Below are 16,537 nucleotides of genomic sequence, written 5' to 3' on the forward strand. Positions count from 1 at the left end.
TCGGACCCTGGGGGACAGAGCTGCCCATGTATGTGACTGTGTGCGGGTGCACACACGCGCAGGTTCCTGGTTATACCTGTGTGTGCACACAATCCTGGTGCACACAGGAGGGGCTGGGCAAGACTGGGGGTGGGGTGGGGGTGCAGCTTGAGCTCTGGTTCTGACTCAGTTTCCCTTTATGGGGTGTGAAGGGGCGGACTGGACTGTGTTCTGTACTTACTAAGGAAGAGTTTCAACGACTCCTCTTTAGGGCATTGACTGCTGTTGCCAGTTATTCCACACTGGAAGTTGGCGGTGAAGCCCCCCGACCCCGGCAGCACAGACCCTGGGACAGGCAGTCTGGGGGGTCAAGCGTCAGTTTGGGACTTTCATTTTCCCCAGAGAGTTGATATCATATACAGTACACCTTGCATGGGGGTGTGAGAAAAGTAAAAGCAAGGGCCCGGCACTGTGGCTCAGCGGGTACCTGCAGTGCCAGCATCCCATAGGAGCACCGGTTTGAGTCCCGGCTGCTCCACTTCCGATCCAGCTCTCTGCTATGACCTGGGAAAGCAGCAGAAGGTGGCCCAAGTCCTTGGGCCCCTGCACCCATGTGGGAGACCTGGAAGAATCTCCTGGCTTCGGATCAGTGCAGCCCAGCCATTGTGGCCAACTGGAGAGTGAGCCAGCAGATGGAGGACCTCTCTCTCTCTGCCTCTCCTTCTCTCTTGCAAATAAATAAAAAGAAGTAATGCAGCAACTTTAAAAAAGAAGGTGAAAGTGAAATGCTGGCGGTGGAACCCAGGTGGCGGGCATTGAGTGCCCACTGTAAATTCTGTCTCTCTCTCCTCTGTAATTTTTAATCTTCATAATAAAATATCTGAAAAAAATTTCATCATGAACTTCTTTCCGTGTCAGCACAGAAGAGATAGGACTCATTTTTTCTTTTTAAAAAAGTATTTATTTATTTGAAAGGCAGAGTTACAGAGAGAGAGAGAGAGAGAGAGAGAGAGAGAGAGAGAATCTTCCATCTGCTGGTTCACTCCCCAGATGGCTGCAACGGCCGGGGCTGGGCCAGGCTGAAGCCAGGAGCCTGGAACTCCGTCCAGTTTACAGAAAACGTTTGCCGGTTGCTCAGTGGGCTCGAGCTCTTATTTTTGGAGCATGGAGTTGGGGAACTCGATGACTGGGTCGGTGGGTGGGACTTCTCGTACAGCCTCACAGAGGTGCGTCGGTGACGCTCTAGAGAAACTGCCCAGTCCACGGGGTCCTCAGACACCTCGCAGGCACCGCGGGGTCGGCAAGAACTAGGCACGGGTTTCAAAAAGTTTACCCCGTCCCTGGGGTCGGGCCGCCACGAGCTGCCGTCACCCCGGGTTGGTTTGCTTTTGTTTTTATCTCAGTGCAATGTTAATGTGAACTTTCCACGGCAGACACGGAGTGGGCACTCGCTCAGTGCGGGGTGCAGGCTGGGCGGGCGCTGGGGGACACAGGATGGGCAAGGGCAGCTGGCATCCCAGGCAGAACAGGGCCCCCTGCAGTGTCAGCTGATGACTGCAATCAGAGAGGGGAGCCAGGTGGGGAGCCAGGTAGGGACAGGGAGCCCTGGGAGGGAGGGGGTGCAGGATGCAGGGGTCCGAGGACCGCGGGGGCTGTGCTGGGGCACGCGGGGGTCACACGCCGGCCGGGGGAGCCGCTGGGAAGGGGCGTGGGCCGGGCGCAGGGCGGCCCCGTGCGGGCTCGCGGGAGCCAGGCTGCCCTGGGCCGGGCGGGAGGCGCCGGGCGCGCTGAAAGCCGCTTTTGTGCTGCCGGGCGAGCTCCTGTTTCGTTGACGTTGGACCCCGCCGCTTATTTATCCAACTCGAGGGGGAAGTTCAGCAGCGGCAGGGGAAAAAAAATAACCCGGGCTGCCGAGCAGCGAGGAGGAAAGAGGCCCCCGCTGGCCGCCCCTCCCGGCCCTGCCCTGCCCAGGGGGCCCAGGCAGGAGCGGGGCTCGGCTGCAAGCCTCAGGCTGGGCCCCCTCTCTCTCTCCCGGAGGCTGGACGGCGGCTTCTCCCAGGGAAAGCATCAATCCGCCTCCTGGGTCCCCTCCGCCCAGCCCCTGCCTGGGGGCGGCTCCAGAGCAGGTGGTCCCCAGGGTGTCCCCGGGCCACTCTGAGCCCTGCGGCCAGCCTAGGAGCCTGGCTCTGGGCCCCCGCGGCCTCTCGGGGCGGGAGAGCCGAATCCCAGCAGGGCCTGGCAGATGTGGCGGTGTGACCTTCAGCCACTTCACGCCGTGTCCTCCTGTGGCCAGCGGCTGGCTGGCATGGCAGGAAAGGCGTGGGGCCTCCCCTCGCTGCCCCAGGCCACCTCTGGGGGTGGGGGTGGGCAAGGCTGGGCCCCGGGCCCCGGGGAGGGGGAGGTGTCAGGCCCTGGTTGGAGGGGCACACAGCCCTTTGCCACACCCCTCACCTCGCCCTGGGCACTTCAGCCTGGCCAGGGCCAGATTGGGCTGCAGGACCCGGACAAAGGCCCCCCTTTCCACCACCCTGGGGTTGGCACAGCGAGGAGACCTCCCCATGGGGCACGTGGCTGCCCACCCCCGCGTTCCCAGCTGATTGGAGTGGTGTGTGTCCTCTCACTGAAGTGTAACCCCCCTAATTCCTACATGTGGTGGAATGGAGGTGGGAATTTTGGGAGGGGATTAGGGTTAAAGGAGGTCATGGGGGTGGGGGCTGCAGGATGGGGAACCAGTGGCTGTGTAAGAAGAGGGAGAGTGACTGGCTGGCAGCCGGCCGCACCTCCGTGGGGCGCCCTCTGCTATGTCACGGAGCTGGTGCCCCAGCCACGGCCTTGGCCTCGCCAGCCATAGGGCACTGTGACAAATGACCAGTTCGGACACCCGGCTGCACATGCGCACCCGACGCGCCACCCTCCGGCAGGGGGCAACGCCCACCTGTGTGTGGGGGGCTGCCCGGGGTCCTATGCTTCCCTCTCCACCTCTGAGCCTGGGCACAGCCAGGCTGTCGCCTCGCTGGGGCTCCTTCCCTCACCTGGCCCCCAACACAGGCAGCTCTGCCCCCACCTCACCTACCCCGCCCCAGCATTCACCACTGCGTCTCTGGGGTCCCTATCGTCCCCACCCCCACCCCCACCCCACCCCCGCCAAGCACAGGGGCTGGTGCACGGGGTGGGGGTTGCTTTGAGGCCCACAGCCCACCTGAGAGGGCCTGATGTGTCCCAGCTCCCTGCTGATGCGCACCTTGGGAGGCGGCAGGTGATGGCCCAAGTGCTTGGGGTCCCTGCTACCCACGTGGGAGGCCTGGATGGAGTTCCTGGCTCCTGGCTTTGGCTCGGACCAGCCCTGGCTGTTGCATCATGGGGAGAGCGAACCCAGAGGACAGAAGACTGATCTCTCTCTGTCTCTCAAACAATAGGGAAATAAAATTTACAACACTAGGGGCCAGCGCTGTGGTGTAGTAGACTAAACCTCTGCCTGTGGGGCCGGCATCCCATATGGGCACTGGTTCAAATCCCGGCTGTTCCACTTCCAATCCAGCTCCCTGTTAACGCAGCGCAAGATGGCCCCAAGTCCTCGGGCCCCTGCATCCGCGTGGGAGACCTGGAAGAAGCTCCTGGCTCCTGGCTTCAGACTGGCGCAGCTCCAGCCATTGTGACCATTTGGGGAGTGAACCAGCAGATGGAAGACCTCTCTCTCTCTCTCTCTCTCCCTCTCTCTGCCTCTCAAATAAATAAATAAATCTTTATAGTCAAAAAGTCTGTTGAATGAAGACCTCTGGAAACAGGAGGCGTCCAAGGTGCTGGCCTTGGCCCTGGACCTACTGGCTGGGCTCTGGGGGCCCACACGGCCTTGTCCCTCTCCTCCAGCTCCTCCTCCTCCATTCCCCTGGGAGCTGTGGCTGGGGGTGGGGAGGGGGCACAGCCCAGTCCCAGGGCACCGCAAGGTGGCCCCCGAGACCCCAGCATGGTGGCTGCTGTTTCGGCGGCTCGGCCTCCGCGCCATCTCCGGACCCTCCCTGCACTCCCGCCGTGGAGCTGCCCCCGCCCCGTCCCCGTGCCCTGTGGGGCCCTCCTGTAGGCCAGAGCTCCACTGGCCCTTGTCAGGGACGTGGAGACTGAGTTGGGGTGGGGGTAGGCAGAGAGGTGGGGCTGTGTCTCTGCCCCCTCCCCCCCGCCACGGCCAGGGCCGCTTGCCGCCCTGCAGGTCCGCAGGCCTCCCTGGCACAGAGGGCTGCCACGGCTCCGGGCAGGCGGCTCTCGGAGGCGTCCCTGCGGGGACAGCTCCCGGAGGCCCTCAGCTGTCCCAGGCCCGGGGAGCCGGGTGGCAGTGTGGTTGGGAGATGCTGCAGGATTCGGCGGCCGGCATTCCTGGGGGCCGGTACGGTGCTCAGCAGGTTAAAATTGGTTGATTATTTGAAAGGCTGAGTGACAGAGAGGGAAGGAGTGTCGGGAGGGTGGGGAGCAAAGAATCTTCCACCTGCTGGTTCACTCCCCAAATGGCTACAACAGCCAGGGCTGAGCCAGGTGGAAGCCAGGTGCCAGGAACTCCACCCAGGCTCCCCTGCGGGCGGCAGGGGCTCAAGCACGGGGCCATGTTCTGCTGCTTCCCGGGTGCATTCAGCAGGGAGCTGGATGTGGGATGTGGGAGTCCCGAGCAGCAAACTCCCATCGGGGCCACACGCCCATCCCCGCCACCCCAGCGTCCTCTTTCCATGGGATTTAGGTCCCACGGGAAAAAATAAATGAAGACTTACATTTTCTGCTGCACTGGTAAAAGATGAATAATTAATATCGTATATGAAAACATTGGCGGCCTAAGAGTGCATGTTTTTCCTTCTGAAGTCTAAGGCAATGAGAACACGTTGGCGGTGGGCTCGGGGCGCGGGGCTTGGGGAGTGGGGCACGGGGCGCGATAAAAGCGGGGGGGTCTGGCCCATGGGGCATCCCCAGGCTCCCCACACCCCCAGCCCAGGAGGAGTCACTGAGCTCAGCCCACCGAGGCGGGAGGCCCCTCCCCTGCTGACGAAGGCTTTGCTCAGCTCAGTGTCCCAGAGAGAGAGAAAGAGAGAGAAGAGAGAGAGAGAGAGAGAGAGACCTTCCACCCGCTGGTTCGCTGAACCGGAGCAGCAGGGACTGGAATCCGCATTGGGTTGTTAGTTTTAAATACCCGCGATTAGAAATCACACTAGGCTAATCCTCCGCCTTGCGGCGCCGGCACACCGGGTTCTAGTCCCGGTCGGTTGGGGCGCCGGCTTCTGTCCCGGTTGCCCCTCTTCCAGGCCAGCTCTCTGCTGTGGCCAGGGAGTGTAGTGGAGGATGGCCCAAGTACTTGGGCCCTGCACCCCATGGGAGACCAGGAGAAGCACCTGGCTCCTGCCATGGGATCAGCGCGGTGCACCGGCCGCAGCGGCCATTGGAGGGTGAACCAATGGCAAAGGAAGACCTTTCTCTCTCTCTCTCTCTCTCTCTCTCTCTCTCTCTCTCTCTCTCTTCTCTCTCACTGTCCACTCAAAAATTTAAAAAGAAATCGCACATGGGTGGTCCTCCACCTCTGCAGGCTGGGCATCCGTGGGCACCACCAAGCAAGGGTGAAAGACACTTGGAGGAAGCATTGTGTCTGCACTGAAACGCGTGCCGGCTGTTCTGGGCCAGCCTGGTCATCGCGGTGTCAGGAGACATCCATGCAGGACGTAAAGTCCCCAGGGCTGTGTGCAGCTTCCGTACCAATCCTGCACCCTTGATGGGAGGGACATGGACATCCTTGGATGTCGGTACCCACAGCAGGTCCTGCAGCCAGTCCCCCGCTGGACAACCATATACTGCACTTTCTCTTTAAATAGAGCACGCATAGAGGTCCGTGTTACGGAGACACGGCGTCGCATAGGAGCGCTGGTTACAGTCCTGGCTGCTCCGCTTCCCATCCTGCTCCCTGCTGATGCGCTTGGGAGAGCAGCGGAAGATGCCCCAGTCCTTGGGCCCCTGAACCCATGTGGGAGACTGGGAAGAAGCTCCAGGAGCCTGGCCCAGTCCTGGCTGGTGTGGCCATTTGGGGAGTGAACCAGTGGTGGATGAAGACCTTTCTCTCTCTCTCTCTCTCTGCCTCTTTCAAATAAATAAATCTTGGGGAAAAAAAAGATTAACAAGCATCATGTTATGGGCAAACTTTAACCAGGTGAGTGTAAACACTAAAGTGTGAGAAGCCACACTGCTCACGCCCCTGTCCTATCCCTGGGGGAGGGGCCCTGCTGATGGGGGGGGCTCCCCAGACGTCACAGACCTGGGCTCACATTAATGCTGACACGTGACCAGCACTGGGGTGCGTTCACGTACTTAGGTTCATTTTAATAAAGTGGTACGTGCATGTATTTCTCTTCCATTGAGGTATAATCTCCGTTAAGATGTGCACATTAAAAGTTATTTGAAAGAAGCCAGTGTGGTGGTGCAGTGGACTAACACCCTAGTCTGAGCGCCGGCATCCCATGTGGGCGCTGGTTCGAGTCCTGGCTGCTCCACTTCCGATCCAGCTCTCTGCTATGGCCTGGGAGAGCAGTAGAAGATGGCCCAAGTCCTCGGGCCCCTGCACCTGGAAGTAGCTCCTGGCTCCTGGCTTCAGACTGGCACAGCTCTGGCCGTTGTGGCCAATTGGGGAGTGAACCAGTGCATGGAAGACCTCTCTCTTTTTCTGTAACTCTTTCAAATAAATAAATATTTTAAAAAATAATAAAAGTAAAAAATAAAAATCATTTGTGGGACATAGAGGCAGTCCCCATCTGCCCACCACAGCCAGGGCTGGGCCAGGGCAGCTCCAGCCATGCCTTCTACACAGCTGACCCGCGACCCAAAGACTTGACCCATCAGCTTCTGCCTCTCGAAAGCCAGAAAGGAGAGCAGAGCCAGGTCTCAAACCCAACACTTGGGGTGCAGGCCGGACACTCGGGGTGCAGGCCCAACACCCTGGGGTGCAGACCCAACACTTGGGGTACAGGCCCAACACCCTGGGGTGCAGACCCAACACCCTACTGCCTCCCACAGAGTTCATTTGCAGGAACCCAAGAAGGGGTTTTAACCACTTTTCACAAGTTTATTTATTTGAAACGCAGAATGGGAGGGAGAGAGAGCGAACGAGGGCTCTTGCTTCCATCTGCTGGGTCACCCTCCAGATGCTGGCACCAGCCAGGGGCGGGGCCTGGAGAGCCTGGGTGGAGGGTGGTGGCAGGTGGGGACCCAGAGAGCAGGAACTCTTTGGGGACGTCGAGGGAGGGCGTGACGTCATCGCAGTTGCCCTGAATGAAGGCGGCTGGGGGTGGGGGGACAGGGGCAGGGAGGCGGGAGCCGGCGGAGGGAAGGGGGGAATGAACGCGCCCTCAGCCGTGGACGTGGACGCCCTAGACGCCGCCCCCGCGCGACACCCAGCGGGGCTCGGCCCAGGTCTGGGCCTTAGGGCTGGGGTGGGCAGGGCGGCTGCCGGGGTGAGGGGTCGGGGGCGCGGGGGACCAGCCCGGCCGGGCATCCCGCCTCTCCCGCCCCCGGCCTCTGCGCGCTCCCGCCCGGGCCCCGCACGGAAGCCCCGCAGCCTGGCCGGGCGCCCGCGGCCGGGCAGCGAGCACAATGCGGCTCCCTGTTCCCCAGCCTGGCCTCTGGAATCGGCCCACTTCCTGCCCGGCCGCGGGGCCTTTTCCAAGGTAAATAAACAAACGCGGCGGAGCCGGGCCGGGGGCGGGGCGGCCGGGGTCTCCTTCCCCGCTCCGGCCCCGCGCCCCCCGCCCGGGCGCGCGGACCCCGACGGCGCGGGGCAGGACACCGGCCCCGGGCTGGCATTCCGGGGGCCGTGGCTGATGCGCAGTCGGGGGCTCACGGCGGCGACCCCCGGGCTCCTGGCCCAGCGGTGCCCCCGGCAGGAAGGGACCCCAGCCTGGGTGGGGCTGCCGCGGGGAGGCCGGGACCCTCGCCCCCCGCTCCCGCCGACCCCGGCCCCAGCCGAGGGGACTCGGGCAGCCGCTGGTCCCTCGCCGAGGCCCGGAACACGCCCCTTCCTGGAACCCAGTTCTCTCGGCCATCAGATGAGGGCACGGGCCCCACACCCACCTCCGCCCTGGCCCTCGCAGCCTCCAGGTCCCCGAGGCCCCGGGGAGAAGGGCTGGGAGCCGGGGTGAGGGGCCCGCAAAGCGCCCCGCCAAGACCGCCCTGTCGAGGGCCCCCAGCTGCCCAGCGTGGCCGCTGCGGCTCCCCCAAGAGGGGCCCCTGCACCTGGCTCGCCCACGCCCTCCACGCCCACGCCTTCCACGCCCACGCCCTCCACGCTCGCCCACGCCCTCCACACCCACGCCTTCCACGCCCTCCATGCTCGCCCACGCCCACCACGCCCTCCACACCCACGCCTTCCACGCCCACGCCTTCCACGCCCGCCCACGCCCTCCACGCTCACGCCCTCCACGCTCACGCCCTCCACGCTCACTCCCTCCACGCCCTCCACATTCACGCCCTCCACGCTCACGCCCTCCACGCTCGCCCACGCCCTCCACGCTCACGCCCTCCACGCTCGCTGCATCCTGGGTGGGTGTTGAGGCAGGGGTCTCCACACACCCTGAGAACTGCACTTAGGATTTCCCGGGCCCCTCCTGACCACAGTGAGACCCCCAGCACCGAGCTACATCCGGGCTTCCAGACTCTGGATGGGGGGGGCGTTTGGGGGGCGCAGCTTCTATGGCATCAGGTGCTGTCCCTTTAAGAGAAGAGTGCATAAGAGCGGAGGGGGCGGCCGCTCCCCCCACCCAACCCCACAGCCTGAGCGTCCCGGGGGCACGGGGCAGGTGGGGGTTTGCGCTCCTCATCCCCTGCGCATGTACTGAGCGCCTACTGCGTACCGGACGCTGCACTAGGCACCGCTGACTTATTTTTTTCATTTTATTTGAAAGGCAGAGAGACAGAGGTCCACCCGCCGTACACTCCCCACCCCCTTCCCGGCTGGGGCGGAGCCGGGAGCTGCATCCGGGCCCCCAGTGCGGGTGGCGCGGACCGCCCCCCCCCCCCCCCCCCGCGGCGTGCGCACCTGCGGGCAGCTGGACCCAGATCGGAGCCGCCGGGGATTTGCCCAGGCCCCGGGGCGTGCGCTGTGGGCGTCAGGCACCAGATCAGAGGATCCCATTTGAGCTGCCCGGCCCCTTAGCGGCGTGCGTGGGGAGGGGGTGGGGGGTCACCGCGCTGCCTTTGAGAAGCTGGGGGACCCCAGCAGACCCCCGCCCCACACACCTGGCTCACCTCGCTGCCCCTCTGGCCACGCCCCCCACGTGGTCAGGCCACAAGGCATCGAGGTCCCAGGCAGGACCCACCCCACCTTGCGCTCCTCTGCAGGAGAGACAGTGGAGGCTCCCACCTAGGGGACCCCCGCCAGGGGCCGGCCCCGCCCCCCGCCTGTGCTTCCCCCGGAAAAAGGTGCTGACAACAGCAGATGCTGGACAGGCCTAGCAGAAAAGACGCCGCCTGGACTTTTCAGGGGGCGTCGGGGTCCTCCTGGTTGTTGGGTGGTGGGTGTTGGTGACAAAAGGAAAGACCTGGAGGTGTGAGAGCCGGGAAGCTCAGCCTGTGAGAGTGTGATGTGCCCCTCCCCCACCAGAACCAGCCCCCCCCCCCCGCCTGACGTGGCTGCTCAGCACCCCAAGTTCCTCGGGGACCTAGGTGCTTTCCAGTTCACCTCTGGGAATTTTTTTTTTAACCTCTTGGCCCAAGGTGGCAGCTGGAGTCCCAGCCATCACACCCACTTTCCAGGCAGTGGCCTGGGGGAAGAAGAAAGGGGCAAGGGTACATGTCAGTGTCTTCAAGGAAGGCTTCCGGACACTGGCAGGTGGCTGTGCTATTTATAAACTGTGGGCCAGGACTGGCTTGGAACCACGCTGGCTTCAAGGACAACTGGAGGCCTCTGGCACGGTCGCAGTTGCTGGAGCCAGCTGGGGGGGGGGGTGCAGAGCCGGGAACGCTGTGGGGTGGGGGGCCCTGTGTTCCACGGTGAGCGGCTGAGCTGCGAGGTCCCTCCAAGCCTCGGACCTTCTTCTCCCAGAGACGCTGGCCTGGGTCCCGGGGTGCAGGGTCTCCGCTGTCCACCCACCATTGCCCACTGTCTCCTGTCCCCTATGGAGGCAGCACCCTGCCCGCCACAGCTGTCCCGGGGCTGCCTCTCACCCCAGGGACCCCCACGCTGGACCGGCTGTGAGGAGCAGGATGAGAGACCCCCGCCCGAGTACCCTCTCCATCTGCCCCTTGCCACTGCCACTCCAGGCGGGGGCCCAGACGGGGACACGCGAGCCAGGACGCCGAATCCAATTCCTCCCCTGCCCTCGCCTTCCTCTTCCCACGAACCTCAGGACCCAGAGGGAGGAAGGCCCCCAACTTCTCTCCTCGTTTCTTGACCTCATCCTGAGCCCTGCGGGTGAAGTCTGGGGAGACGGCCACGGGGCCTTTGCACACTCCTCCCTCGCTCTGTGTCCCCTCTGTAATGATCAGGCCTGGGGTTGGTGCCTCACTAAGCATTTCCCCCTCCACTCCCAGCACCCTCTGGGGCCCTCGATGGGGACAGAGCCCAGCCAGAGAGCGCCCGTCCATTGCTTCGCTCCCCGAACGCCAGCCGTGGCCAGGGCTGGGCCAGGCTACAGTCGGGAGCCGGGAACTCCCCAGGTTGCTCCCTGGCACATGAGCCATCCTCCGCTGCCGTCCCAGGTGCACCAGCGCGGGGCAGGATGGGAGGTGCAGCAGCTGGGTGGGGTTCAGACCAGCACTGCGCTATGGGATGCCGGCCCCACCCTGAACGTCACACACATCAACCCACCGGGACCCCAGGCCCGCTTTTCAGAAGGAAAAATGAAATGGGGGCTGGAGAAGTTAGGGGACCTGCCCAGGCCCACGCGGCTGGGACTCCTCCTGGCTCCGCCTGCCCCCGTGCCCTGGCCGCACCCCCAACCTCCTGCCCACTGCCCAGAGCCCCCCCCGGAAGGAAGGGGGAGCCCCAGCCCCAAGGCCCTGTTTCTCTCCCTGTCCCAGCCGAAGCTCTCATCGACTGCCCTACGAGGAGGCCCCGGGGACTGAGCGGAGCCGGGCTAGCCGGGGAAAGGACACGGGGAGGCTGGCGAGGCCATGCACGGTGGCGCGCGGCACAGGAGCGTGGGGCCAGGTGTATTTATAACCGGGGCCTGGAGGGGAGCAGCCGCCCATAAATCTCGCTCCTTCCTAGGCAGGAGTAAAAATAGCCACGCGGCGTCCTGCGCACGCTGGCCCGGCCGGCCCCCGCCGCCCGCCCTCTGTCGCGCCTCGTGTGACCACGCGCACGGAGTTTCCACCTCCTCCCCGCCAGGCCCCAGGCTGGCCGCGGGCGGGGGCCAGGCTTGGGCCAGCCACCAGGGCGCAGGACACAGCTTGGGGCAAAGCCGGGGCGGAGAGAGGCTTGGAGCTGAACAGTGGGGGACGGTGAGGCTGCCTGGTGCCCCATCGGGGAAACCGAGGCAGAGGAGGGGCCAGGGGCTGGCCGTGCGTCTGCAAGGGCACGCTGTGGGCGGCGGCAGGGTCTCCTGGGGGCTCTGGGGGGGGCAGGCACGGGGCATAGCTGGGTCCAGTGCCTCCTCCCCTGCTGACCCATCCTGCCACGGGCACCCTGGGAAGCAGCAGGTGACCCCTCGTGTACTTGGGTCCCTGCCTCCCCACAGGGTGGAGGGCCAGGCTCCCGGCTTCAGCCTGGCCCAACCCTGGTCGTTGCCACCGTTTGGGGAACTGAACCACGAGATGGAAGATCTGTCTCTGCCTTCAAATAAATTCATAAAATAAAATAAAATAAAACAAGCTCTGAGCACCTCCCACTCCCACTGGAACCCCCCAGCCGCTCCCCCGTAAGAGGGGGGCTCGGGAGGTGGAGGCAGGACAAGCCGAGGGTGCCCTTCCCTCTTCTCTCTCTCTCTCTCTCTCTCTCTCTCTCAGGCCAGCCAGTTTCCCGGCTGTCTCTAGGTCAGCAACTGTGGGAAAAAGTGACCAGCTGGGAGAGTGACCCGCTTGGGGCATGGGCACACCCTGGCCACCCCCCACCCCCCGCCCGGCTCTCCAGTGCCTTAGCCGCTCTCTGGGGAAATCCGCTCCCAGCTGGGGGTGCAGGGAAGGATGGGGCCCTGGGGTCAGGGCTGGGAGGGGCCGCGGGGGCGAGACCCGCCCGGTGCCACGCCCCGCGTCGTCGTCACACACGGTTTCCACAGCGGCCGCTGTCCCTGCTTTGACACCGGGATCTGAACCTGGCTTCCCACCCTGTCTCGTGTCCCCACTTGGCATTGGCACAGGGCTGCCTTCAGAGCGCCCGGGACGGCCAGGCTGTGGGGGCCCAGCGTGGCCAGGCCCTTCTCCCCCCACCCCGGGGAAGTGGCCTCTCCCTGGCAGAACCGGGCTGTGCCCTGGGCGCCAGGGCAGAGGCTGCTGTTACAGTGCGGGCTGGGGGCACTGAACTCCCGAAAGGAAACTGGAGCGGGGGCCCGCCCCACGGCGCCTTGGTGGGGGGGGGGCATCGCTCTTTCCTGAGCATCCGTGTGCCTCTGATGGCCAGGGGTCCTAGCCACTCCCCGGCCCGGGCCCGGCTGGGAATTCTTAGTTCCTCCTGCAGACGTCCAGGCAGCGCCGCTGCCCGGGGAAGGCGCTCCCGCGGGGCCAAGGGCGGCACCCGAGTACACGGCGCCCACACCCAGGGCTTTGCCCGAGGGAGGGTTAATGAGCTCATGGCACTTGGCTCCTCAGCCTGCCAGGGTGTGGCCTGAGGACTCCACCATGACCGTGGAGGGACCAGGACAAAACACAGGCCACAGAGGACGAAATGTGGCAACTTTTTTTTTTTTTAATGGATCAAGGATTTAAAAAAAAAAAAGATTTATTTATTTGAAAGGCAGAATTACGGAGAGGCAGAGAGAGAGAGGTCTTCCATCTGCTGATTCACTCCCCAGATGGCTGCAATGGTCGCAGCTGGGCCAATCCGAAGCCAGGAGCCAGGAGCCAGGAGCTTCTTCCCACGCAGGTACAGGGGCCCAAGGACTTGGGCCGTCTTCTCCTGTTTTCCCAGGTCATAGCAGAGAGCTGGACCGGAAGTGGAGCAGCCGGGACTCGAACCTGCACCCATATGGGATGTGGCATTGCAGGTGGCGGCTTTGCCTGCTACGCCACAGCACCGGTCCCAAAGTGTGGGAACTCAGCCCCGGGCAGCCGCTGGGCTCTGCCTCCGCCTTTGCCCTCGGCTCTGATGGTGTTGTGATCATGAGGTGTCTCGAGCCCCAGGGTCTCTGCACCTGCACAAGGACTCAGGGGAGCAGCCCCGAGAGTGGCACCTGGCCGACGGTGCCGCAGGGATGAGCTGCAGGGGGGTCAGGGAGGGACAGGAGAGGGCTGAACACTTACTGTGTGGATGCCGCATCCCGTATGGGAGCGCTGGGCTCCACTCGGGACCCAGCTCCCTGCTGACGCGCGCCCTGTGCCACGTGGCAGGCAATGGTGCAGGCACTCGGGTCACCGGGTTCTTGGCTCGTGGCTTTGGTCTGCACCAGCCCTGGGGAGTGAACCAGAGAATGAAAGCTCTCTCTCTTTCTCTCTCTCTGCCTCTCCCTTTCTCTCTCTCTCTGTCTCTCCCTTTCAAGTAAAATGAAAACAACATTTTTATTTATTTGACAGGCAGAGTGGACAGTGAGAGAGAGAGACAGAGAGAAAGGTCTTCCTTTGCCGTTGGTTCACCCTCCAATGGCCGCCGCGGCCAGTGCTGCATTGATCCGAAGCCAGGAGCCAGGTGCTTCTCCTGGTCTCCCATGGGGTGCAGGGCCCAAGCACCTGGGCCATCCTCCACTGCACTCCCTGGCCACAGCAGAGAGCTGGCCTGGAAGAGGGGCAACCGGGACAGAATCTGGCGCCCTGACCGAGACTAGAACCCGGTGTGCTGGCGCCGCAGGCAGAGGATTAGCCTCGTGAGCCGCAGCGCCCGCCAATAACTGGGCTCTATCAGTCCGACGGCAGATGGCCTTGAACCTGGAGCCCAGCGAGCGTCTTTCTCCGACAAGCTCGGCACAGAGCGACGGGCGCGCCAAGGCTGCCGAGGCACTCACGCCTCACCACTGTCTCGGAGGTGAAACTGCTCTGCTATCGTTTATCCCCGGTGCCTGTCGGAGGGGAGGGGCCCTGGCCGTGGGGAGCACGAATTCTGCAGGGGTGGGGCCCCGCGCTCCACGGTTGACCCCGCCTCCCAGGTGCTTCTCGCGCATGCCCAGATTCCAGAGCCTCGGCGTTAGAGTCGCTGTGCTAACAGTTCCTACTCTCGGCGACTCAGAACCGCAGACGTGGGGCGGGCGCTGGGCATGGGGGAAGACGCCCCTGGGGGTGCTGGCCTCCCATATCCGGGGGCCTGGGCCCCAGTCCTGGCTCTGCTTCCAACTCCGGCTCCCTGCTAAGGCGCACCCTGGGAGGCAGCAGGGGGTGGCTCCCTGCCACCCACGTGGGAGACCTGGACGGAGCTCTTGGCTCCTGGCTGTTGTGAGCATGTGGGGAGGGAACCAGCGAATGGAAGCTCGCGCTCGCGCGCTCTCTCTCTGCAGCTCTGCCTTTCAAATGCATAAAATCAATGTAGAGAAACTGCTAAAAGCCAGCAGAACATTTCTTCAGCATACTCCTCGCCTGCCGGGGGCGGGACAGGGGCTTTTGTCCACCGCCGCACCCAGGCACCCTCTGGCTATAAAAAGAGGGAAACATATGTGTTCAAGAAAATCCGCTACAACTTGGTGAGACCGGTGCATCTCTGGGCTTCCCCAGGCCCCGAACTCTACACGATGGAAATTCCCCGCCAGACGGGGCGGCCAGAGCCCAGCGCCCCCTCCCTTGGGCTCCCCTCTGAAGACCCCTTCCCTTCACCTTGGCTTGGCAGGCCGTGGTTCGGCGGGGCAAGGGGCAAGCCACGCAGGCCTCCTCCACGGAGCACCGAGCTCCGCACAGGTGTCAGTCCGGAGGAGGCCCCGGGGCGCCCTCACGCCAGGCCCCAGAGCTGCGGCTAGGGAGGGAGGCCAGCCGGAAGGCAGAGTGCCAGCACTGGCCCCAAAGGAACCGACTTCCTCTGCGCAGAGCACGGGCCAGCAGGAGACGGCAGAGTCACGGCACAGGCAGGCCCAGCGGAGGCTGAGCCGGCTTTCTGGGGACCACAGCTGAGAGACGTGGGGAGCTTCTGGTGAGTCCAGATTGGCCTGGCATTGACTGCAGGACAATGCTGGAGAAGGCAGAACCGTCAGCCAGCATTAGTGGATCTGACAGACAGGAAACAGAGCCCTGGCCGAAGCGCTGTCCCCCAGGGAGACTGCGGGCACACCCAAGATGCACCCCAGGGGCCGGCGCTGTGGTGCCGCAGGTTAAGCCGCTGCCTGCCGTGCTGGCATCCCGTGTGGGTGCCTGCTTGAATTCTGGCTGTTCCACACTTCTTGTTGTTGTTGTTGTTTTTAAAGGCTTATTTGTTTATTTGGAGAGGGGGGGGGGAGGGAGAAGGGGAGGGGGAGGGGTGGGGGAGAGGGAGAGGGAGAGGTTCTATCTACTGGTTTACTCCCAAGCTGCTTGCAATGACCAGGGATGGGTCAGGCCAAAGCCAGGAGCCTGGAGCTTCTTCCGGGTCCCTCACGTGGGTGCAGGGGCCCAAGGACTTGGGCCATCTTCCACTGCTTTCCCAAGCACATTAGCAGGGAGCTGGATCCGAAATGGAGCAGCCGGGACACAGACCGGCCCCCCACTGAACCAGCGCCCATATGGATGCTGCTGTTGCAGGCAGTGGCTTTACCCACTACAACACAATGCACAATGCTCTCCTCCCCACCCTGCCCGCGGCTGCTCCACTTCCAGTCCAGCTCCCTGCTGATGCACCTGGGAAAGCAGCAGAAGATGGTACCCCAAGTGCTTGGGCCCCTGCATCCGTGTGGGAGTCTTGGAAAGAGTTCCAGGCTCTGGAACAGCTGGGGCTGTCGCTACCATTTGGACAGTGAACCAGCAGACGGACGTGTTTCTCTCTCTCTCCTCTCTCTCTCCTCTCCTCTCTCTGTCACTCCCTCACTCTGCCTTTCAAATAGCTAAACTAACGTACTCAGTTTCCAACACAAAGTCTGGAACATGCAAGCAAATGGGGGAACGTGACCCATAATCCAGGGAAAAGCAGGTAACAGGGGCCGGTGCTGTGGTGCAGTGGGTTAAAGCCCTGGCCTGTACTGCCTGCATCCCATATGGACGCAAGTTCAAGTCCCAGCTGTTCCTCTTCCAATCCAGCTCCCTGCTATGGCCTGGGAAAGCAGTGGAAGATGGCCCAAGTGCTTGGGCCCCTGCACCCACATGGCAGACCTGGAAGAAGCTCCCAACTCCTGTCTTTGGATCAGCACAGCTCTGGTCATTGTGGCCATCTGGGGAGTGAACCAATGGATGGAAGACCTCTCTCTCTCTCTCTCTCTCTCTCTCTCTGTCTCTCTCTCTCTCTCTGCCTCTCTGTAACTCTGTCTTTCAAATACATAAATCTTTTTTTTTTTTTTTTTTAAAGCAGGTA

General features: G+C 63.3%; 1 long non-coding RNA gene across 1 annotated transcript; it reads right to left on the reverse strand.

The window, feature by feature from the left end:
• Window positions 1-12,812: 12,812 nt before the first annotated feature.
• LOC149120365 (uncharacterized) lies at window positions 12,813-13,534 on the reverse strand. The gene is made up of 2 exons (XR_016226368.1): window positions 13,387-13,534; window positions 12,813-13,101 (listed from the first exon to the last, which is right to left on the reverse strand). It is a non-coding gene; the product is annotated as an uncharacterized LOC149120365 (long non-coding RNA).
• Window positions 13,535-16,537: the final 3,003 nt, after the last annotated feature.

Source organism: Oryctolagus cuniculus, chromosome 19, assembly GCF_051225735.1.
Source record: "Oryctolagus cuniculus isolate XC-2025 breed Fujian yellow rabbit chromosome 19, ASM5122573v1, whole genome shotgun sequence".
Taxonomy (NCBI): domain Eukaryota; kingdom Metazoa; phylum Chordata; class Mammalia; order Lagomorpha; family Leporidae; genus Oryctolagus; species Oryctolagus cuniculus.